Source organism: Nipponia nippon, unplaced genomic scaffold (assembly GCF_047370975.1).
Source record: "Nipponia nippon isolate SJK-2023a ecotype South Korea unplaced genomic scaffold, ASM4737097v1 scaffold_6, whole genome shotgun sequence".
In the NCBI taxonomy this organism is placed as follows: Eukaryota; Metazoa; Chordata; class Aves; order Pelecaniformes; family Threskiornithidae; genus Nipponia; species Nipponia nippon.
This window is the reverse complement of record NW_028262380.1, coordinates 41219807-41244824: the sequence shown is the minus strand read 5'-3', so window position 1 is coordinate 41244824 and position 25018 is coordinate 41219807. Positions and strand designations below refer to the sequence as shown.

At 39.5% G+C, this 25018-nt stretch overlaps 1 protein-coding gene across 4 annotated transcripts in view; it reads left to right on the top strand.

Annotated features, from left to right (window-relative positions):
• Positions 1 to 25018, top strand: part of GALNT7 (polypeptide N-acetylgalactosaminyltransferase 7) — a 74934-nt gene that overhangs the window by 5986 nt on the left and 43930 nt on the right. Inside the window, exon 2 of one of the 4 annotated variants that reach the window (XM_087737777.1) lies at positions 16523 to 16588. The exons of the other annotated variants lie outside the window; for them this stretch is intronic. The gene's annotated coding sequence lies outside the window, so the exon portion shown is untranslated. The remainder of the gene's footprint in view (positions 1 to 16522; positions 16589 to 25018) is intronic. 4 annotated transcript variants of the gene reach the window in all.

The window sequence follows — 25018 nt, the reverse complement described above, 5'->3', positions numbered from 1 at the left end:
GGAAAGGCAGGAATTGGACTATGATGATAAATCTGATGTAACAGGGAGAGTGGTGTTCAAGTAGTGAAGGGATTCTAGTTGTCCGAGTTTGGTGAAAATGTGATGCATTGTGGTAGACAGGTGATCAAATAACAAAATAATATCTCTCTCTCTCCGGTTGCTTTGTATAGTTATCTATACGTCGGTGACTTTTTTTTTTTACTGGTTTGCCTTTCTATAATTGGGTGAGACCTAACACTGGGAGTGCCAAGTCAGTTCTGCCACTCCGGCATTATCTGAAAGCTCAATGAAATCATTCATCATCTGGGTGTGAAAAGCTCCCTACAGGTGCAGGGCTAGGCACAGGCACGCTGCCTTCTACAATCAAAGCCGTAATAAGTCACTACTTCTTGTGTGACACTCAGCAGAAATGAGCACCTTGACAGATTTTTCATGTTCAACAAGTTTTGTTTGAAATCTGTGCACAGGGCAGCAGTGAACTTGCTATAGCCAAAGTATTGCTGTTCTTGGAAGTAAGCATCACTTTCTTTTTCCCCCTCTGTTTATTACAGTAATCTTTAGTGTTGCTAGCAACAGTAATAGGCAAAATGTTTTGAGATATTAAATGCTATTTTTTTTTAATGTATGCTTTCATCTAAATTGGCTTTGAAAAAGCTTGTAAAAATCTGTCACCCTTGGGAGAGTGTAAGAACCCCGATCCCTGTCATATTAAAAGTGAAATCTTTTGACAAATGCTTACAGTTATGTTGCAGAATAAATGACCACAAAGTGGCTTCCTGAATAATGTGAAGAAATGGGGGGGGGGGGGGGGGGAAGCCCAAACCTACGTAATTCCTACAATTTATGTATACATACATAGATTGTATTGAAACTTTCTTTAACTCTTTTGTCATTAAGATCCCTTGTAATAAGTTAGGCAAGTAACTCATTGTTATCTCAAAGCTATTAATTATGTAAATGTCTACTCTAGAAAGAGCAGTTTCACACCATTTTATATGTATGTGACAGGTTTCCCTTTGCTCTATTCTAGCCCCAAGTGTTAGCATTTGTGGTAACACCTGAAAAATCAAAGATCTTAAGGCTTTTTAAGAATCCCTTGAGAATTAAGGGAGCAGGAACAAGGAAACCTTTGGCAGGATCCCTAGCATAGGATGAAAGGTGTCTCTGCTCTCTTAGGTGAGATTATGCAGCAAAAAAAACTTAGTAATTGTGTCCATTTAGGGAACTGTACAGGTAAAATGATTCCCCTGTTGCAGTACCTAATGGAGAAACCGTGAGTAGCACAACAGAAATCAGGAAGGATCAATACAGTGGGTTGGGTAGGTTGTCATTTGTTTAAAAAAAAAAAAAAAAAAAAAAAAAAAAGAGAAGTGGTAATTTGTGCTGCACTAATTAGTGGCCAAACAATGGGGCATTAAAAATGGCCTGTAATAAAGTCCTTTTTTAAATAAAAATCGAGGTAATAGTTAACTGTTTATTTTAAAGGCTGTGAATTAAGAGATGATGGCAAAGCTGAAGTAGTAGAAATTCTGGTGCTGGTAAATTTAGTTATCGGAAAAGGCCCAATGGGTCATCAGGATGCCAGCCTTGAGAGAAGGCATGTCATATCCAGAAGTATATATGTGGGTTTTTTTGCCACGTGGCCGAGCAGCGTGCACCTTCCCTAACCCAAACTGAGCAGAGTTAAAATTGCTTGTATTGAGCTGATGTTCCCTAATGAAAAATGACAGTATCTTTGTCCTATTTTTGTCAAGATATTAAATCAGCATTATGGGAGACTGCCAAGTAGAAATAGGGCAGGATAAGCTGTTACATTAATAGGTTTGACTTCTACCTTAGGGGGGGCGGGGGGGGTGCTTTTTACAGAAACTAGGCCATATAATCTGAGAGAAGGATTCCAAGTCTGGTAACAGTTACATTTAATTACTAGATTTCCTCCGTAAGTATGGAAAACAAACGTCTACTGTGAACGATTAGTTTAAAAATAGCAACATGCAGCTTAAAAGGCTGCCTCCCCCGTCAGTTTTCTTTAATCTTTTTGTGAATTAAAGGGAATTTGTCTTGCTTGAATATGCCTTTAGCAGTCCACCTCCACCCCACAGTGCCCTAGACTTAGGCGCTGTTTTGGTGAGTGAGGTTCCCCCCCCATGAATAAGAGGAATGCCAAGGTAACACGTTCGGTAAGGAAGATGTCGCCAGAACAGCCCAACAAAGGCGAGCAATAAGCAGCCAGCAGCGTGCATGTCTTTGCAACCTGTGATACTGTTTAGGCTTGGATTTGGGGGTATTCTGGCCATTCACCTAATACAGCTTTCAGGGGGAAAAAAAAATTAAACTTGGTAGATTTCTGTAAACTTAAACCAAAGGTTATGGTTGTGCTTTATAGCAGATTTCTAGATTGGGATTTATCAGTTTAATTGTAGCCTCCTCCTTGAAGGAGCTTGCTGGGAAAGTATGTGCTTTTGTGGAAAAGGGGTGATTTGTTGTTAATAATTGTAAAAAGATATAGAGGAGAAGGCTAATGCTTGTATTCTGCCTTTGTTTTTCAAATAAACGTCCTTACTGTGTTCCCCCTGCTTGGGACCGAACAGTTTGGAAATGTTTGCTTGCTCATTGGAATATCATTTGAATTGGTAGGTCTGAAATTTGAAAAAAACAAATTCTTTGCTTAGTGCGAGCTGTTTTTTAAATAGGTTGGTGCTTTCCTAGGGTTGCATTTTATAGCACACAATTCCTGTCTTCTGAAAACCCATTGACTTCCCATGAGGAAATAAAAATATTATTCTTATTGGGTTACGTACATGCATATTCCTAAAACAAAAATGGCTACTTTTTGTAATGAAGAGATTATGCTTAGAAAAGGATTGTATTAAGCAGGAATTAAGCGTGCTTCTCCATGAATAAGCATGTTTTCTTGCGCCTCGCAGAACAAATTGACTTTTTCTTTTTCCTCTCTGTTGTAATAAACTAATTGTTTGCTGTTCTATGGTGGTCTGTATTTCTTTTAAATCTCTCTCTCTTACCATGTCTTCTTGAATCCTTCATTCTAATTGCTGACTCCAGTCATGTTTTTTAGTATTGCTCTGGCTCTCCTAAGCTACAACTTATTTTTGCTTTGATTTCCTTGTGGAACGTTCAGTTGCAAATAGCAGCAGCCGGCACTGATGTGCAGTAAACTCCTCAGCAGCAGGAAGGAATTGTAGGAAGGTATAAGGTAAAAACAGTATACCGGTTTACATTTGGAAAACCTTCTTTACAGTTGAAGGTCTCAAACTATAACTGTTAATGAAATTAAAGCATAAGCAGATGGTGCTCAGCCTACAAAGTTTCTTACTTATTTTGTTGTCTTTTAAAAAATTGGCAATGAAAATGGCTCAGCAAGAACTGTTCTGAGTTGAGTGAATACAGTTGATTTTTTTAATAAGGCAGAAAGTATTATGTTAAATAGCGTGCTTTAGAAAAAATACAAGATTTTTTTAAATGAAATTGAATATAGGGGGTTTTCTTCATATTTGAACATTTTTATCACAACTTGGGGATTAAAATTTGCTTTGGTTTTAACCTGTAGTAAAACATTTCCCTTTTAAGGATGACTAAAATAAGCAAGGAATAGCATTTCAATAGGGCTGAAGCATAGCGGCACCCCATTTTATTTCTCAATTCCTGCCTTTATGGATCTGAGATATCGAAGCAATGTCTTTGTTTTGAGCTAGTTAATAAGAATTCTAGATATGTTGAAGAAAGAGGTATTTATTGTTTTAAGTTGGCTGTAGATAATACCTTATCTGTAATAACATTTTGAAGCAAAACCAAAAAAAAGTAACCAAGCTACCTCTTAAAAGCATCTGGGATGGTAATGTGATGAGTTTTCTATTCTTCCTATTGAGGAAGGAAGACCAAGAAAGACAATATTGAGATAACGTGTTCTTCAGAGAAAAGAAATTGTTCTCTGTGTGCTTTAGTCTTGAAACAAGATTTGCTACACTCTCACTTAAATGAGGCCTTGAAGTCAGCTCTTCCAGGCTTGTAATATATGTCTTTTATAAGCCACGCACGTGTCAATGGTGCATTTATCATGCACCTTAGACTGCTTCACCTGCTCTGGCTCTGCTAATCCATCTCCCACAGTGTTATTCTAACATGCCAAAGCCTCTGAGAAGCTTTAAACAGCAGCTATGAAATATGTTGGTTCTTTCTCACCTCTTCCACGTTTTCCACCCTTATTTCCCTCCCCTCTATGAAATACCTTTTTCCTGCACAGAACTGAGACCTTCACTAGTGATTAGCTTAAAAACAATATCTCAGTAATCTGTAGAGGTGGACAAGGGTGGGAGGTGGGTTTTTTTGTTTGCTTCTTTTGATGGAATATGACCTTTTAGTGATTGTCTATAAGCGTATCACCTGCCTCTGATCGGAGAGTTCTTAGCCAGCAGCTCTTAATGTAAGATACTCCTACAGCATGAGATTTACTGAGTGAGTAAAGTGGTCTTGAGTACTCTCTGTGGAGGTATTCCAGCCCTGGGTGTCTGAAGTAAGACTCCAGATTAGTTTCTGGGGTGCATTTGTGTGATCTCGGTGTCTAAGAGTTGAAGATTCCTTGTGTCTTCTGTCTCTCTCTGTGTTGTCCAATACCAATCTGAAATATTTTTCTTGAGGACTTGCTTATTTTTTTAGTTATGTAAACAGTACAAGAAAGGCTGGGCTAAGGAAGGCCAAGAAGTGTTGAGTTGGTAGTGAGGCCGTGAAGCTCTTTGAGCAGGTCCAGGCGTGAGCTCCTCCTTCAGGGTCACCATCAGAAAAAACATCCTCAAGAAGTGCAGCTATCCGTGGCGCTGGAATCAAGACTGGGAGAAGACTTCGATGTCAAACCTGGGGCAAATGGTTACTCTGGCCCAGCTTTGGCAATGTGTGATGAGACCCTTGGCTGCTCGCATACGGAGCAGTGAGTAGGAATCCAAAGTGTCGATACCATCACCGTTATTTAATGTAGAGAAACAAAAGATGGGGAGTCTCTGTAAGATACAGAGTTGTGTATTAGAGAGCAGACTTGCCTTTTCTGTGAATAGTCATGTCAGTCACCTCTCGGGGAGTTACTAAGTTTTGCTCCCGTTATTATCTTCTACCAAGGCTGGTGATGACAGGGGAGTTGTCAAGCTGTTGTGATAAAAGGGAGCAGACTGCCAGGATAGTTCATGTAGCCTTTAATCTTTGTGTATGCCTGAGGGGCCTTGGGAAAAGAGGATGTCAGGAAGCAGGCTGGATTAATTTTTCTGGATGAAATGGATATGTCCTGGGGGTTGGCCTACTTTAAAAATAATTAGAATTCTTTGAAATCTGCTGTCCTTGAGCACGCTTCATCTGTCCTACGTCCCCTTTCTCTGACTCCCATATGCCTAGATCTTGTGGTTGAGAGATGTGGGAGATGCCTCGTGCCTCTTTGGGAGGTGTTTGTTTTGGCAATATTTCCCAGGAGGGCATAATTTCTAAACCCAAGCTGACTTGAATATATGCGTGTGGTGAAATGCGCACAGGGACTGCAGGTAATCAGAGGCACCTAGTTACCTTTTTGCTGTTAAGCTGAGAACAGGGAGGATGCTTGGCTTACAGTAAGGCGTGCGAGACGCTGATTTTCAGATCTTAACATATAGAAACAATCTTTTTCTTTTAAAAATTAACTTTTTTAAACAGTCCTGTATCTTTGCATCAGGTGACAAAGGTATGATTGGATCCTTAGGAGGAGGCTCGGTGGTGCTCACTGACTGCAGCCAGCACAAGTCTGTGTTAGTGTAATGACGTGCATTGATCTTCTGTTGTTCCAGGTTCTTGTTCCAATCTCATTCTCAGCTGAAGGATGAATACCTCAATTTCTTTCTTTTTTTTTTTTCCTGGTCAATTTTTTTCTGTATTTTTTTTTCTTTGTAGGAATTTGGGGATTTAATTAGGCTTATTCTCATGACCCATTTTTCAACAAGTTAAGAGTTTTCTTGCACTGCAGTAGAATGTTAAATGATATGGATATCTGGAAGTAAGGAAGGAAGAGAAATGATCAGACCACTTCTCTTGACTTTATCCTCTGTAATAGCTTGGGCAATATATCTTCTAACAGGTTTGTCACAGGATATAAAATGCTGAGGTCTTTATGGAAAAAAAAACCTGTTTCATTTTAAACTCTACAATTCATGTCCACGATTAAAAGTCTTTACAGCCTTAAACGCTGAGCACCAAAGTTTTCACTGATAGACTTGGCCAGTTAGCGTTGCTGCAAAGGAGAAGTGGCTTGAACAGGTTTTTGAACAGCTTTTATCTTGCACGATATTTGCAAGAATTTAGTCTGTACTGATAACTTGTCAAAATACAGTTTGCAGTTTAATCCCAGCAATCCTAATTTTCAGGAATTGTTCACAGCTGTTAATTTCTAAGAAACAGACAGAACTTTTATCTGTTAACTTGGTTTATCTAACAACCACGATGTACTACTTAATGTTACCAAAGGCATGATGTTGCAAGCAGAATTCATTATACTTTTTAGGTTGATGCTTTAAAAATATATTTTAACAGCTTAACTGAATAATCTTGACTCTGATGCCTTAAAATGTTCATTGGTGAGAATGCTTTAGAGTATCAGAAAGAATTGTATTTTATCGCCTTCCTTTTTTCATTCTCAGACCTGAGATTTCCCAAGTCCAGAGCAAAATACTTTTTACATATTTACTAAAATGCATAGGCATTTATTTTTAAGCCCAGTTTTACTGATGAGGAAGTTAAGGTTTCGGATACAGAATCAGTGTCTTATAGCGGAACCCATTAAATATTCCTGTATGTATTGTATGTAGCTGACTTTCTGTAAGTCACTTGGGCTTTACAAATGGCAACCTTCCAGCAGTGTATATTTAGGAGATCTATTCATAGTCTAACACCAAAAACCCCACAACTTTCCTGTAGGAAGTCCATTTGCTCCTTGGCATGCATTTGTTCATTTTGTCAGACCTTAATGTTGCTTAACTTTTTTATATTGTATCAGCTGTAGGGCTCAAAGAAACTTTAAATGGTATGGAGAAGACCAGTTATGGCAACTGTGATGTTTTGTAGCCAGTGCTGATTTTATCCCAATGCATGTTAACCTCTGTGATGTTCCTTTCCCTTCATACATTTTTGCTTTTAAAGCTTCGGTTTCTTTACTTATTTTGGTTTATTTTGTCTGTCACTGGCACTAGACTGGCTCATTCCCTCATACCTTTTCTTATCTAGCTGTAGTGGCATAAAAGATTGGATACAAGACTGAGAAAATACATGCTAATTTTGCTTAATTCTTTGTCTTATGTGGAAGGGAGTTCTGTGTGGCATTTGGGTGCATTTTGTAAGGAAAGGGTAGTACTGGAGATCTAGATATACACGTTCAAATCATTTTGATATGTTTTTAATGAGAACTCTATTGATGCTTGGAGCTTTCCTGAAAAGGGAGAAGTGCCCTCACCTAGTGCAGGGCAACCACTGTTTATGCACATCTTCCCTCTCCTCCCAGAATTTGAGCATGCGGCGATCTCCTTAATCTGTAGTAAGAGGAAAATAATCTCTTTTTTCTTGTAGCTCTATTTTGGTTTAGACAAATAAAGGGAGAAGAATAAGAATATTTTAACTGCTAAGAATATTTAACAGAAATGTCATTTTGTTTAGAGCATAACAGCGTTCCTGCGTTACCATTTACCATGGAAAACACTGGAAGAGCACTCCAGGGTGTCCTGGAATGGGGAACAGCAGCCACTGCCCAGACCACCCAAAACAAAGTCTGTTTTGCTGTTACGGGCTTTCCCTGCATAGGAATGCTTGAATTATTTCTTGCTTCTGTGACTGAGGTGGGGTCTGGGTGTGGTGACTCAGAAAACCACACGACTGAGCAAGCCTGCGTACTTTTTTCTGGTGCTTTTAGTGCACCATGAGTGTCTGGCCCTAAATTCAGGAGGGACCTAAGTGTGCTGCCTTTACTGCTCTGCTTCCTCAGCCCAGCAAGTGGGTCTCCTCCAAGGGAGAAGAAAGGCTTAAGAGAGACGCATTCTGGTGGGGTTTTTTTGTTGTTTTTTTTCTTTTGTTTTAAAGGTACAAAAGAAACAAACCCTCTCTTGAGCTGGGCAGCTGCTCTCCTGCCAGCCTGCAGGTACTTGTTCTCCCCGCAGAGGTCCCGAGGAGGGCTTTGAGGATGGCTGGAAATCACTCGGGCAGAGCAGGGCTGCGCGGCCCTTGTCCCTCCTCTGTATGCCTGTGCACAAGTAATGGTTTTAAGCAGCCTGGGGAGGCAGCTGTGTTCTGCGCGTTTTGCTGCTAGGGCACTCTCCTCTGTTTTTCAGCTACCCCTTGCTTCCAGCAGCTTTTTTTCACACTCCTGTTTTGAACTGGCTCAGCGCTGGTGTTCACCTTGCTTACGGTTGCCAAATTTGTTTGGCTTGCCCGCACAGCTGGCTTCTAGGTGTCCTTAATCCAGCTCAGTGTGCAGGTGTAAAAGTGCTTGTGTTGGCACACATGCACGACAAAAATGTGTAGCAGAGAAGTAAACTGGTTGTAGAAATGTATCCATCCTGCTCTGGAACATCAGCTTGAAAAATCCAGCACCTATCAGATGGAGGTTTAAATCCACAACAAATCAGCAAAAACAAAAATGTAAAGGCAGCTTGTCTGCATCAGCTAAAAAAATACAGTTTTCATTAATTTTCTGCAAGAGCTTGGTGCATCTTGTAATTCGTATTGCTGGTATTCCACAGTTCACCTTGCAGCAGAGATGAAAAATATCACCTTTGGGTTTTACTGTATATCTGCAATCTTGGGAAGATAAATGTCAATGTAATGCATCATAGTATTGACATTCAGAAGTCTTCCAAACTTGGCTTTTTAAATAAAACAGGGAAGTCAGACTTGAGTCCCTTTACCCAGCAGGAAGAGTAGGCAAGTGATTATTTTTTTTTGCCACATCTTATATAAATCTGACTTTCTTGACAAATCTACAATTGTGTCATACTGTCAAGAATTACTGAACTGGAAATGCCATGCTAAACAAAAGGAAAATATGTTGTTTCCAGGTAAAATATTATGTCTGAAGTGGCTTTTATTGCTTGTGGCTTTCAGCTGCTCTTTTGTAAAGAGATGCACAGAGCTTGTGCTATTCGTGTTCTGTTGAAATTATTAAAAATGGAAAGCTGAATAGCAGCTTGTTTTTAAGGTTTCATATTTTAAATTGGACTGAGTTAAATGCAAAGTGAAAAATTCCAGCTTTAATGAAGTCAGAAAGGCTATCCAAATTTTTTGTATAGGATCATAGGATAATTCAAGCTGGAAGGGACCTGAGGAGATCCCTAGTCCAACCTCCTGTTCAAAGCAGGGTCAAGTGTGGGGTCAGATGGGCTGATCGGGGCTTTGTCCAGTTGGACCTTGAAAACCTCCAAGGAGGGGGATGGTACAACCTCTCTGCCTAACTTGTCCTACTGCTTGGGTGTTCTCACGGTGCAAGTTTTTTTATATCCAGTTGAAATTTTCCATCAATTTCACCAAAGAACACATTGACACCTCTTCATTGCTGTCCCTGATACTTTTAGTTTGCCATGACACTTAAAACTATGGAACTGTTTAACTGTAATTTAAGAAAAAAAAAAAGTGGGTTTTCTGATTGGTTTTGTGTGTTGGGGATTCTTCGTTTGTTTAGTTTACTGGAACTGTTTAGTGGGATAGTGGCTCGGTCTGGTTTTCTCTATCTTCACTTAGAAGATTTGTCCAAATCTACATCATTTGATAAAGTAGTATATTGAGAAAATGTTGATTTGGGTAACTCGCATATGACAGTTTTAAAGAGAGCATATACCTTTTATGTTGTGCTGTTGTCACTTCTAAAAAAGAAAGCACCTCATCCCAAAAGGCGACTGATTGATGACAGCAAAAATATTGGTTTGGTTGACAACCATGTGAATGCATTGTGTCTTACAGAAAAGGCTCTTCTATATCGCTTTTCCTTACCATTTTCACTATAATAGTTTTGTACATTATTGAAAGGTAGCAAAACACAGTGGATTTTATTTCTTTTGTATTTATGTCTTCCTTGTGGATTTTTGGGTTTGTTTTGCTGATTCTGTTCTGATGTACAGTAAACAAGTCTATATTGTTTACTGTCCTATACTGGTACATCTGTCAGTTCATCCTTCTCTGGTATTTGATGGCTCATGCATATAGCTTCTCTTTCATATAGAAGATCGAAATACTGACATCTTTCTTCTTTTGCAGTTCTTCCTTTTGGGAGGCACTGTTTCTCCCCAGCTAGGCATAAGTATGAACGGCCTTACTGACTCTTCCTTCGCCAGCTGCTGGCCAGATTTTGCCCTGTTAGAGACAACAGACTCTTTCTCAGGGACTGCAGAGGGCTTTTGAAATTGCTTTCCTGACAGGCTTTAACAAAGTTGTCTTTGTTAGAAGTTAAAGTGCAAGGCTAGCATGTAAAGGTCTTGATTCAGCGAATTGTGTTCTGATTTAAACACCCATTTAATGAACTGGATAGATCATAAGTATGCTTCGCTAATATCTTTTCTGTGTTAAATGCAGTAAGCGAAGGGCACAGTTTTCATAAATGCAGTTATTAGCAGCTCCATTCGAAGCCTACCGGGGCATGCATGCTTCGTACTTGTGGAAATCGCTCTAGCTGGGAGCAGCGTTACTGGAGCGAGTATAACCTGAGGAAAGGCTTGCTGTCGTTTTGAGATCAATTTTTAACCAAAATTCCATTCTGGTTATTTACATGGAGAGTCTGAATTGCCAAGACTTCTGATTTCATAACAAAAATGTTTACAAGGAGTGAACATTTGTTAAAAGGATTAGTGCTTCAGACAACTGCCTCTTGCTTATGCTGTTTGGATGGTGGGGGTATCCTGCGGTTAGACCCAGTGCTGAGAACGCCGACTTCCATTTGTTGCAAGCAAGAAGGATCCTCGTGCATCTTTGTGTGTGCTGTGCGCAAAATAATTTAAACGGTAGAATGCTACAATGCAATTGCAAAGGAATCGGCGCACATGGGAGGATGGTGTTCACTTGCATCTTCTCCAGGCACGTGGTCAGAAATGCCAGCCAGAGTGTACCTGAGCTGGAAACACAAAGGTCCCCTGAAAACTCTCTTCAGGATCTGACAGGTGTAGGCAGGTCCCTTGGAAGATGTTCAGGGCTAGAGGCTGATCCTTGGTGCCATGTTTAGAGAAAGCAGTGTAGGAGATCGGTTCCCAAAGTCAGCTTTGAGAGTAATGTTTTGAACGTTAGTCTTGGGCAGCTTCGAGCTTAGATTGCTGGCACCACCGTGGATCATCTGCACTAACAAAGTAAATGTCAAGGCAGTCCGGTTCTTGAAGTCCAGGTGCAGCATGTCTGCTTCTCTGCTAGGTCTTGTGGTCTCAATGTGAGCGTGGCGACTTCTATAGTTGAAATAAGATATTGCATGGAGAGTGCAGAGCTAAGTGCAAGGCCGGAAGCATAGTGGAAAGCAGACAGGTTCAATGGAGTCCATTTGAAGAAGTTTGCGGATTATATTATAGTATTCTTGCTGGCTATCTAAAAGATGCAAAGAACCTGGGCGTGCTCACATGTGATGTGGCTTCTAAAGCAAAGCTATGAAATAGGTTTTGATATTCATCGTGTTTACTTCCCAGCAAAACATGTCAGTAGCTGTATTTGTCACAGAAAGAGTAGTCAATTTCCCAATATTGATTTACCTGTTCAATAAATTGGGTCTTACCAGTTTAGTATTGTTGCAGATCTTTTTTCCATCTTATACTTCAAATGCATGTATTGTGTTGATTTCTTTTTTTTTAAGTATTTAGGACAGACAAGAACTTACCTTACCTCAACAATTCAGTAGAATATAACTGATTTATTGGCAAATCCCACACAGATTCTCTTTAATATCCTACACAGAAAAGATGCAGGAATGAAGGGTCAAGGAAAGATGAGACGGAGAACACAATTGATCATAACAAGTGATTTCCACTCATTTGTCTAGTCAAGCAGTACACAAGGTAACTATGTAAGTACTCTGAATTTCTGAAATCTTTTGGGAGTTCAGATGAAACTGTCAGAAACGGGTTTTAGACTGTATATGTAAGTTTCATACAATGCAGCTTTTGGCTTCAGCTGGCTGTTTCTTTGAAAAAGCTTTCAACACATTAGGGTTGATCAAATTGTGAAATGCAATTTAAAAAAAAACAGAGAAATAGGCTGTTGTAAAGCTTGAGAATGGTAACAATATTTCAAGATAAATGAAAATCTAATCATGCAGTTTGCTTCTTGATAGCAAGAAATACGAAATGAGATTGACGTATGTGTCTTTAAAAATTGAGGCAGACAAGATATTGCACAGAAACCTGCATCCCTTGATCAAGCATGTCCATCAGTGATGGATTTATTGTATTGTAAATGTCATTTACACGCTGAGGCATATAAAACAAATGCATGATTTTTAAATATCCATCTGTCTAATGATTGAGAAACAAGGATGAAGTTCCTCTGTGGGCTTTAACCAGTGCAATGTTCAGCTGATGCCTGGAGGGCCAGAAAAGCTGTCCTCAGCCGCTTAGAACATGACGATTGATGGTAGTTTTTATTTCTTTCTGAGGCTTTTTCCCTCTGGAGGGAAAAATAATAGAAATTGGATATTTTCAATAGCAAAGTTATGGGTTATAAATTGTAACTCTTTGGTCTCTTACTTTTTAAATTCAAAGCATATGCTTGTTTTTACCTCCTTATCTCTACAACTTTAAATTTGGTTACTTAAACTTTGATTGTTTAAGTCCAAAAGAAACAGCTTCATCTCTTTCTTCAGTCTACAGAGTACCTTCCTGAAAGGGGTTTGGTCTTAGTAAAATGAAAAGCCTTTCCCTCTCATAGCCTACTGTGTAACACTACTACATAGGAGGAGGAGGAGTATAATCCCTCCTTTATGGAAGCCAATGAAGCTGGACAGAGGGCATCTTAGAAGTACTTAAGAATCTCTAATGTCCATATGAATAAACATGAGTTCTATTTTTAAGATCTCGCTCAAACATATGCATAAAATGAAGGATATTCCTGGAGCGAGACAGAACATGGAAGGAGCAATGACTCAACTAGAAAGGTCACAAGCTTCATTTAATGTTGAAATGTAGTGACGGGAACAAATCTTGTACTGAACTTCAGTGATGCTGCGTTTTAAGCCTTTCACCTTGGAGGGCACAACTTTCGGGGGTGGGGGGGGAGATGAAAGAGGTTTTTGGGATGGGAAAGAGATGGCTTGTTATTGCTGAACCATGAAGGGCTGTGGGAAGAAAGTTCTTGGCAATTGTAGTAATGCCTTGAGTATAGGACTGGACAAGACCAGCTGCTGGGCACAAAAGACAAGGCAATGCAGCTGAAGATCATGGAGTACAGAAGTGAAATGAGAAAGTACCAGAGAGAAGGTCTTAGTAATAGAAATGATAGTGTTCTGGATTATGGCAATATTGCAGTGAAATAAGTAATTCTCGTGGTTGTTTTCTCTCTTTGTCTTCCATTTGATTGCAAAAACTATTGGAATTTTTTGCCGAGCACTGGAAAGCATGTGTGTGTGGCAGTGGTAGAATACTACTGTAGAAATAGTTGAACGACATGGATCAACATATACTAAATTGTCAAGACATCAACGCAACATAATATTTCTTTTCGGGTATTCAGGATTGTTTGCTCTTAATTTTTATTAATTGTTAAAGTTGGAATAGTCTAAGGAATCTACAAGGGAAAGAGGTCATTTAAGCTAAGGAACGGGACCTGCTTTCCTGTGTGAATACTGGTTTACTAGTGTACTTTACTAATAGAATATCTGCTCTTCTCTAATTGGCAATGCAGAGAAAGATAGTAAAGCTCAGATGGAAAATCAATGTGGGTTTTTTTCTGAAGGGAAGAAATAGTCCAAGAGTCATAGATAAAAACCTGATATCTGGAGGCCCTTTTGCATCTTACAGTCAGTTCTGATGGAGATGATGTCTTAAGCAATTATCCGTTTTGTTCCTAATACTCATATTCTTTCTAGTCAATCACTTATAAAATCCCTCTAGAGAGAAAAACTGTGGACAGCTGTGTAATTATGGCATGCTCCTCTTTTTCCTTGTATCCTGGGGAAAAACTTCATAGGCCAGCAAGGTGTTGGTTATTCAGATTATTATGAAGCAATTTATTATAGCCCAAGTATGCTTCTGATTAATTTTATTGTAAATGTGGGATAATAAATGCCTTTATCTTCACTCAGATTTGCTGGTCTTGACTTGAAAGTTTATTTTTCTATTAACAAAAAATGGATTTCAGTTTATCAGGGTGCATTAGAAAATTGTATCTTATGGTTGTGAGGTGTTCTAGATTATATGGTCCAAACACGTCTCTTAGGAAAAGCTTAGGGAAGATGGAGAAGAGCACCTAATACTTGACTCTGAAGCCCTGGTATGCAAGGTGAAGGGCAGAGTTATGTTTTCCTTTTTTTGCTGATCATGTTACTGTTTTCTGGACGTGTTATATAAGCCATTCAGCACAGTTTTCAAAATCTGATCGAATGCATAGCATTGCTACAAACCATATAGCCATATGCAAATGTGGTACTCCTAATCACTTGCAGGAGGGAGACAGAGAAAAAAAATCCAATCTTGCATTTTCTGCCATCCATTTCTGCAATGCATTTTTCAGAAGGGATTTCCTTATATTCAGCTTTTTGTCTAGAAGAAAGAGTGGGAAAAAATTTTTGCATCCACCTTCTGCCCCTCTGAAATAGGGTAAGCAATGGCACCATCTTAATCAAAGCACTGTAAACAAAACTGGAAATTTGAGAGAAATTAAAAGGAGAACAGAAGGTTGCATTTGAACAAAATACATAACAACAAATGTTTACAGAAATGAGACATGATAATATTGATTAGAGCCAGCCAGAATTATGAGCATTTGGAGACTTCCCACAGCCTTCATCTGCTTAAACATTTTTCTGGGGTTGGCTGTGTCCCTAGAAACCAGTTTGTTGCACTTTTTGTTTAGAAATGCATAACTTCATCTACTGCTTTGCTCCTCCTGGTGTACCTACTACACTGATTTGCCAGCAGTTGGCACATTTGCTTAAGGAACAAGTTACCTTGCTGAACTTCTTGCGCAGCAAGGTACCCCATGGATTGCCTCCAGGTTGAGAAGTTGAAAGAGAATTATTTTTAAGTTTCTTCAGAGAAAACAAGGTTTAACTTTCTATGCAATAAGCATTGGCCTTTTCTGTGAGTAGATGCAACTTGAAATCTTGTAAGACTTCAGGTAGAGAGTTGCTTCAGGGAAAAAAAGGAAAACTGAAAGTGATTGGGTCCTTAGAGTCTCTGCTCTCAAGACTAGGCAAGAAACTAGACTTTGCTTTGGAAAGCTAGAGTCAGTGTCTGGTGGGCTTTGCTTACCTGGGACAGTTTTTCTCCCTGATGCTTCAGCAGGGTGATAACTGTGCCCCAGGGCTTGGTGCTCACCTTGCTCTTTGGCCTCTTCATGGGACTTGGCTGCCATTATAACAGCGTTCTGAACAACTAAATGACAACAAAATATTTTAAATGGCTGAATTTAGCATGAAGTGAGTCAACCAGCATACAAATTTGATTTATTTTTTTTTTTTTTTTAAATTTGTGTGGAGTCTCATCTATGGTATAGCAACCCGTATGGCGCATTCAAGGGTAAACATACCAAACAGATGCTTCTTTGCTGACTTGGAGGTCTGAGTCACTGCAGTCTCTGTTTGAAAATGAATTACTGTGGATGATGCTCTACAGGAGTTTGCAGTTGAAATACCATGCTAAATACATGCTAATGACAATGCAGGCTGCAGTATGTAGAAATTTGTCTGTTGTGCAGAGAAAGGAGGAAGGTTATGGGCAACTGCTTTTCAGCAGTTGATGGCAGACTCTTGGAGTTGAAGCACAGTCTCTCAGCCAGCTGGTGGTTGATTAGACCAGTCTTAAGTACTTAACCTAAAATGACTTACCTTGTACGACGTACATTATTTGTGTCTTCTTGATTTGTGTCATGTTCCATTAAGAAGAGCGGGCCAGCATCAGGGCAGGCAACCTTCCTGGCAGGCAAGGAAAGCATGTGGCCTCTTGTGGTCTCTGCTTTCTTGGGGACCAGAGAAATTGCACTTTGATGCAACAGAGAAAGCCACTTAATTAGCAAGAAGCAAAAACACACCTGAAAAGATGCAGGGTGTAGGGAAATACTTGCTTTTATGCTCTTTTATTTATGTTCTGTCCCACTTGATCACTTTGGCTTTCTTCTACTGAAAATGTTGGTTATTCTATTTGTAATAAACTTGTAATTGATTCTTGCTATTCTGAGTTTAAAAGCCTTTCTGTCATCGTTGGTGTGCTGTCTGTAAGGAGAGGACCTAGGAGACTCTGGATCATGCTTCTGTCTTATCCAGGGTCCTCTAACGACTTTTGTATTACTCTGCAGCAAGCAGCTACGAATGTGGTTTGGTTTTTTTATTGCACAGGCTACTACTGTCAACATCTTTCCATTTCCAGAACATGGGAGAGACTAAAATACAACATCACCTCAGGTAATACAGCAGCTTCATTTGTGATTCAGTTTAAGAATATTTGTGTTACTTGAAAATGATTGTAATCTTAATGATAAGAAGCTATTTTGCCTGCTTTAAAACTAGCCTTAAGTTACAAAGTTAAGCAGAGATTTCTTTAGTATCTGTTTATTCAGGTATTTATCTGAGTCTTTCTATTTTAAATCTCCTTAGTTGCTATCCCAGATTACGTGGTGCGCTCCAGAGCCACAAGGAGAGGTGCATTGCTTGTGGGTACCTCCACGAAGTTCTCTGGCATCTCTTAAGTGGAGGCTTTGAGTGAAGTGGATCTCTGGCAAGGCTTCTTTAACGCAGCCTGACTATTGAACCACAGGTGGGACCAGGGGCAGTATGGGACAATAAGCTATGACAGTGCCAGGAGTGGTAGGAATGGGATGTGTAAAAGCTGAGTAAGAGTTGAATCTCAGGCAACAAGGAAGGCAAGTTAGAAGGTTTAACAGCTGGTTCAATATTCCCCAAACACTGAGTGCCAGTAAAAACGAGGACAATAAGAGACTGCTATTTTTGACAGTAATTTGTTCTGAAGCACTCAAGTGTCTTTATTTTTACTTGCTTTCAGTCAGGCAGAGTCTAATTGTGAAACTGCCTGCCGCACAGGAATTGGACCTCTCCTAAGGAGGCACCATGTAAGACAGGTCAAGTACAGGCCATGTTCTCACTGTCCTTTTTGTACTCTTAAGTCTCACTGAAGGTGAGAGAGACAGAGAAGTTTGCAAGTTTTGGGTGGCCAGTGGCATCCCCAATAAGAGACTGGGTCTGGCATGAAGCACTTGGGCCAGGTCTCCTGGTAGTCCCTGCTTTTGATGGAGGTAACTGAACTTGGCTAAGTAAAGGAAGTCGCTCAGTCTGGACCAGATGCATATCAGTGTGACCATGACATTTATGGAAGATCCAGACTCCTCCAGGAGGAGGGACATGTACAGCAGGAGATTGTGGGGGAGCAGGGACATCAAAAAAGGGAGTGTAGGAGCGAGGGCAGGGGGTAAAGCAGTACAAGCCAAAACGGCGCTTGTGGCAGGATTGCATTGCTGTGCAGGAGTTTTAAGTGATGTGTGCACAGCAAGGCCAAAGAGGATGACAGGAGCATCATTAGCTCAGACGAATTCCCCTTGCAAGTGAAAGATAATATTGGAACAGAACCATTTCATTTACATGGGATGCTTAGATGACTTATCTAAATGTGGATATATATCTTTAAACAAGGTACTCTGCAGGTAAACAGGGAAAACTCAGGATTTATGGTGTTCCCCTCTGTTAGGCAAATAGCTGGGCAATCAAGTTATTTCAACTGAAAATAAGTATTCTTGCATTGTTAGAAATTTGAATATTGGAGTTACTTATATTTACAGATATGCCACAAAAAAAAGGGAAGGACAAGGGGTGGAGGCAGTCTCCATGTGATCTGTTACCTGAGGGCTTCCATAGCTTAATACAACTTTGTATGCAATGACCTTGTGAGGTGTTGGCTGCAGACCATGGCAGTATGCAGCAATAGCCTGAAGTCACTGTCCTAAATGAATGCTTCTGCTGTGATGAAGTAGACAGTATCTTCACAAAAATCCAAGACAACAGGAAGAGCTAGTTGGTCTCTTTGCCCAGGGAACTCTTACAGCAACAGCAACCACTTAAAAAATAAAATAAAGTTGAGAAACTGAGCCTTATCTTCCTCAGTGTCTGTCTTCCACTCACAGGTTCAAACACCAGCAGAGATGACCTCAGATGTTGGTGAATATTGTTAGTTTTTAGACTCATTACTAGGTAACAAGAAGTTGTTTTTACCATTTTTTAGAATCGGTGATGCAAAGATTCACGTAGATTAATGAAAGTCACTCAGAACTTGAATGCTAAATTCTGTCAAAACCCTTCAAAATAGCAGAACATCAAGCTGTTGCCAAATTCACATATTTACAAACAGTTCTTCTTTATTATGTTCCTTTTTTATTTTTGAACATGCCACTTGCTTTTCCATAAGCAATGCTTTCAAACCTCAGGAGTGTCAACCCTAAGATGGAAGAAAATTGTTGATATTACTCACCTAAGTTGTTTTGCCTCCGCTAACTCAGGTAACTTTGGGGCTCAAAGATACTACTACTACTTCTTTTTCTTTTTTTTTTTTTCCCTCCAGAGTTGAGTCGATATTACTGACTGTGGTCTGCTGGTATCTATTGAAAACTAAGTTACTTCTGTAACTGTAGAAATGTAAATACTAGTGATTGTCCTGTTCAGCTGTATCAGATAGGGCATAGAGCATGAGTGGGAAAAGGGATTTTCCTCAATGCTGCTGACTAGCAGTTTTATTACAGGTATCTGTCCCTGGCAAAACAGTTCTCTCTCGAGGAGTAGCTTGAGAACTGAGAGAAAGGGGTCAAGAGAACACAAGCTGGATACAGGATGGTGCAGGGCAATGAGTAGTGCATCACATATCAATCAGCTTGACAGATGCTGTGAAATCTAGGAAGCAGGTGAAGGGGGAAGTTGGCTTCCTTTTTTTTAAATTAAAAAAAAACACTACATTTTATTTTTCATTCTTCAGATGTAGGTGGGAGTACAATACACAACAGTATAAAACTACTGCTGAACACGCATTTCTCCAAAGCTGCTTGTGGCCCTTGTACCTTAGTTACACTTCAGAATTATGTATTTTTTTAATGAATAGAACATACATATATATATATATGTAATGCTTGCTTGTTTAGATCATCAAAATTCTTTTTAATTGTTTGGAGTTTTCTTTGTGGCTCATAGGTGGCTTCTGACCACGTCTTGTGTTGAACACTCCAAAAAGTAGGCTGGTGTGGTCGTTGCCTGGTAGGATTACTTGCTCTTTGGAGATGCCATCACAGTAATGTGTTTGTGGTACAAAACTGTACTCGAGTTAGTTCTGTCTACCAAAACTTATTTCAGGTTGGTATAACACAACTTACGCAGCTTTAGCACTAATAGGTATGATTCAGGTCTTAAGTACGTTTTGTTTCCCCTAGAATATTTAATGGGGCAAAAATCTGCTATGGAGAGATGGCATTGGTTGCATAATGGACTTTCATGTTGTCTGTATATCTGTCAAAATTGAGGGCAACTATGAACGTAAGTCTGTAAGTTATGTTCTTACGTTCTCCTGGAAATGCTGGTGACAAATACCATCAACAGCATGGTTTTTCACTTAGGTTGCACAAAGCATGCAATTACAGTGATTTAGCAATCTGTTATTTTTACAAACATGTATTTTTAAACTTCAAAAGCTTTCTATAATTTAGTGTGAAATTGTATTTCTCTCTGTGTTTCTACCGTTCCCATAAATGCTCTGTTCTAAGTTTACACAAGTTTTAAAAGTCACTGTAGGAGCTACTGAGCCCATAAGCATGCTCTCCATCACCTTTGGAGTGCCTCGGAAATACACTGAGAGAAGAAGCCAAAGCACGAGAGAGACAGTTTTGCCCAGGCACTGTGGCAGCGAATGCCCCTTTCGAGCCAGGTGGCTTGAATGCTGCTGCTCCTCTTCAACAAAAGAATTCTCCTGGTCCAACTTCTGCCCTAATTTGAGTCAACACAGTTGCCTTGTGATGAAATTGTTCGATGGAAGGTTTTGCAAACTAGGACTTGAAGGCAGTGCTGCATGTGGAGCTTAAAACAGACTATTTTGTGCAAAAACTTGTAATGATTACAAAGGGCTTTTTATTATTTATTTATTTTCTGAAGTGATGGCAGTTGTGCTATAGATCTTTATCCTTGTTTGAGAAGCCGTGTTTTTCCATTTGTGTGTGCTTTTGGTTTTGCTTTCCCCGCTGCAGCCGGTCCTGCAGTAGCTAGAACTTCTGAATGCTTGGATGAAGGTTACTGTGGGTGGTGGAAGTGGAAGGTGTGCAATCCCATAAGGGTCCCTTGACAGTCAGCCAGCTGTGTTGAGGGAATCATTGCTCATTTTATTTATTCTGAAGTTAGTGGGTATCTAGAGTGAAATCTATTCAGAAATATGTTGTTGGATGTGTTGATTTTCCCTTTTGTCTGTATTTGATCCTGTATACTGAAAAGTCTTCCAGTTTTTTGTTCGTAAGAGCGTTGTGGAGTCTTCTATCATGTGGCACAAAACCAGTTGCAGGAATAAGTAATTCAGTGTGGCACTTCATTTTTTTTTTTTTTTTATTTTATTTTTTTTTTCCATCTGTGCCCTGAACTGTAACCTGGTAAGTAAGACCCACACATAATGATTCAAAGCAAACCAAAATAAACTACATGTTGGGGTTTTTTTCTCTCTTATTAGCTGGTAGAGCAGAATCATGCTAGAAGCTTAGCTGAGAACAGACATTGTTTTAGTATCTTCCCAGCATGAGTCTAGTCAACAAGGAAATCTGTGAATCCAGCTTGTAGTCCTTTCTTTTTTTTTTTTTTTTTTTACAAGGTAACTGAATAAATTAAAACGACCCCCTCCTATGTACTCAAATAATTGAAAATGCTAAGCTCTATATAATTTCTCTCGTGTCCTTTTTAGTCTGATACAGTAGGAGTGTGGCTGCATTAAGTTGAGGCAAACAAAGCAAAATACTTTAAATATGTTGAAATCCTTGCTAAACTGATAGCTGTGTGGTCTCTGTCAGAGTATCTGTGACAGAAGCTCTACTCAAAATGCTGCTTTTTTGCATAGAAGAGGAACTTGCATCAGGGGAGGTCTGAGAGCTGTTGATTCAACCTCAGTTAAAAGCCCTTGAACCCTTCCTTATGGTAGAAGAACATATATTGTATTTGTCTTTCATGGTAAGTGCAGTGGTGTAGATGCAGCCAAGAGCTAAGAAAAGTAAAAGCTGAACTGGAGAAAATAGAACTACATAGGGATTGGCCTCCTAGGTTACTAAAATATTAAACTGTCTCAGTTTTTCTAGTTTATTCATGAGGAACGCCAGAATATTGCAATGCTTGGTATCTGTCTTTAATCAGCTGGGTATGAACATGTATATTCTGAGAGTGGAAGGTTTTTTTTAATTTCCCTTTGCGTCCTTGGGTAATGAGAATACTACTGGATTCTACTTAATTATTCCTCTTTTCATTTTTTGTGCATCACTGATTTTTGTCTAGATGAGCAAGTTGCTTTTATAGACCTTGCTTTGAATTAGAAAACGTTTTTCAGTATGATAATCTTTCATTTTAGAAATGAAGCAAATCCACTTTTTTAACATTAATTTGTACTTCAGACATTATTTCATAGGGAGTTTTAGGGAGTTGCCAGTCTTGAACTGGTTGACTGAAGAAAAGCAGATTATGCAACTTTTACTTTTGCAGTTTTATTGCCAGCTACAACTCCAACCCTCCTACCAGCTGACAAATCTTGCGGCCCTATGAAGACCTCTCCCAGTTTTTCCTTTTAATTTGTATAATTTAGAAACATGTTTCCAAAGGGATACAGTTATGTTCCCTATACCTTTAATTGCATTCCTCTTTTTTGCAAAAAGGAAGAACCTAATGTGCAAAAAAATTATACCAAATACCTCGTACAAGTCAGGGATTGGTTGTATTTATATCATCTCACTGTTTCCGAAACACTCATTGCAGTGACTCATACATACTCCCCTAAGGAATGAAAAAAAACAAAAAAACAAAAAAAAACATTAAAAAAATAAAGAAGCATGCACTGAACTGGAGCTAGAAAAGCTGGCAGGAAATCCTAGATCTAGCTCTACAGAAAAAAACAATGATCTGTGGAAAAAACATTTTTCTGTATTACTGTATGTAAACAGCTTATGTGTCCTTTATAAAGATGTAATGAGATTCTGTTGTTGTTTGTCTTCGGATGTGAGAGAATTCACAGATATTTTTTTTTTTTTTTTTTTGCTTCTCTCCCCTCATTTTTGGACAACCTAGAAGTGCAGTGTTCAGATGTATGTTGTGCTCACTTCTTCAGAGCCCTTCCTTCATCTTGTTTTCATTGATTTGTCTCTTACAAAGTTTTTTCAAATAATTTTAAGACTATCTTTGTTTTTCCACTTCAGAAGGGTTGTTCTGGTTTATTTTCTTAATATGCATGCCTTCCAGTTTGACTGTCATTGTTGTATGAATCTTTTAGAAGTTTGATACTACATTTTTAGCCAAGCCAAACTTTTAATCGGTGAGGCACACTGATTAAAAATTATTTTATTTTTTTGATATGCCATTAAATCACTTAGAAAAAATAAAGGGGGGTGGGGAAGTCAATTCATAAAAGAGAAGAAGCTCTGGAAGTTCCTAAGGCATTGTGGCTTATATGATGACCAAAATAGTTCTTTGATTGTGGTTTGACTTTGCTTTTTTTCCAGGCAGTATTTGGAAAACCTTTGTCTCAGTTTTCTCTGGAGGAACGAATAACCTCCAGGAGCTGTGGGTCTGCACCACACACTTAAACACTGCTAGTTCCTTTTTTTGTAAAAATGCCCATAAAATGCTGAGACAGAGTTAGTTTTCTTCACAGCATCCCATATGATGCTGTGCTTTAGAGTTGTGCCTAGGGTTGGGGAGGGAGGGGTGAGCAGCTGTGTGGTGCTGAGCTGCCTTCCATCATATTTGTCCTAGGTACTTAAAAAATGAAGGAGAGAGGTGAATGTGTGTGTCTGTGTGTTTGTGTATAATTTTCTTGTTTTATGCAATATTTTTGCAGGCTTGAAAAAATGGAATGTATTTAGTGTCTGGAAGGGAACAGCAAATAAATGCATTATAATGCAAATTGTGCCTAACAGTTATAATGAAGCTAAAAGTAATACAAGATAAGTCATAGTTCTGATGACAGCAAAATAAACAAATTACTTTGAGAAGTGTTATGTTTCAGTCGGAGAACTGGCTAAGTGGAAGTTTGTAACTGTTTTATAAGTGACGAAAGTGGAATGAAAGGATATTTAATTTCATACAGGCCAGGGGTGTAACAAATTCCGGCCTGACTGAGACTAGTGATCCAGGATGGTGTCTGAGAGTGGCAGCATCTAAACCTGTCTGCTTTCTATGCTCCCTTCCCTTTGGACTCTTCCAGCATCCACAGCTGTTGAATTAGAGTTTTTAGGAGGTACCTGCCCACCCAGCCCTTTTACAGTACACTTATGGACCTGTCGTCCATCACGTTGTCTCATCCCTTGTTCGACTGTTTGTACCGTCTCTCTCCACAGACTCCTGTGCATCATATTCCAGGAGATGACTGTGCAAAGAACGTTTTTTGGTTGATCTCCTACCTATTTTGTCAAGCGCCTCCAGTTCTTGTATTTAGGGTAAACAGTGGGTTTCCATTCAATTTATCCATCACCATCATGATTTTCTAAACTTCAGTTGTATACCCGTCAGCCATCACATCTCCAAACTGCAGGGTCTTAAGATGAAAGGCCAGCCTTTCTGGTCTTTCATCTCAAAGCACCTATCTACCTTCTTCATTCTGGTTACCCTACTCTACCTTCTCTAACTCATTTTGAGATGTGGAGACCAGAACTAAATATTACTGAAGACGTGAATGTCTCAAAATTTTATGCAGTCAAAATTATGCCCTCTTTAAGCGTCCTTCCTAATGATGCCCACCATTTTGTTGGCTTTTACAGCTGCCTCTGCAGTCAGAGCAGGAGTTGGACACGAGGTGGTAAGAGCCGAGTGCTCAGCAGTGTTCTGACAGTCGAGTGGCAAAGCCTTCCTTTTGATTTCTAGGGTAAGCGTGAGATGATGCTCTCTTCAAAAGCCCTCTCAGGGCTTTATTTAGATCCATGGCAGCCTTCTGCCTCCTTGCAAAATGTGCCTTTTCGCATGCCCTTCTCCTTCCCTTTCTCGTACTGGCTTTTGAGTTCCTCAAAAAACAGTGGTGGAAGAACAGAATAATATAACACTTCTGCATTTTGTACATCTTCCTTGTTTAAACTAGAACAAGCAGAGAGGTCAAAGTTTCTTGAATAAACTTTTATTATTTTGAATTGGAGCCAGTCTGACTCCCACTGTTACCATGTTAACCTAGACACATTTTACATGGGATTTTTCTTAATTTCTGAAGTTTTATTATGCAGAATGATACATGAGGAAAATAACTGTAATGCAGTAGTAAGTATTGTGTGGTTTAGTTAAACATGGACATCAGTCAGCATTGTGCCCTTGCCTCAGTAAAAGCAAACTGCATAACGGGTTACATGAGGGAAGCGCTTAGCCACCAAGCAAAGGGATACGGTTTGTTTCCTGACACGTAGAATTAACAAGCCTGCATCTGAAGCGCTGCATCTGGTTTCTCCTCCTGCACTGCCCGGCACAGGAGAGATGTTAATAAATGGAGAGGAACTAGCAAAGACCTGCTAAGGAGGTTAGAGGGCTGCAGCATGTGACACAGTCAAGGAAAGGATAGAGGAGCTCGGCTTGGTTTGGCTGGAGAAGTTTAATGGGAAATCTAATTGCAGCTTATCACCCTCAAAAGTG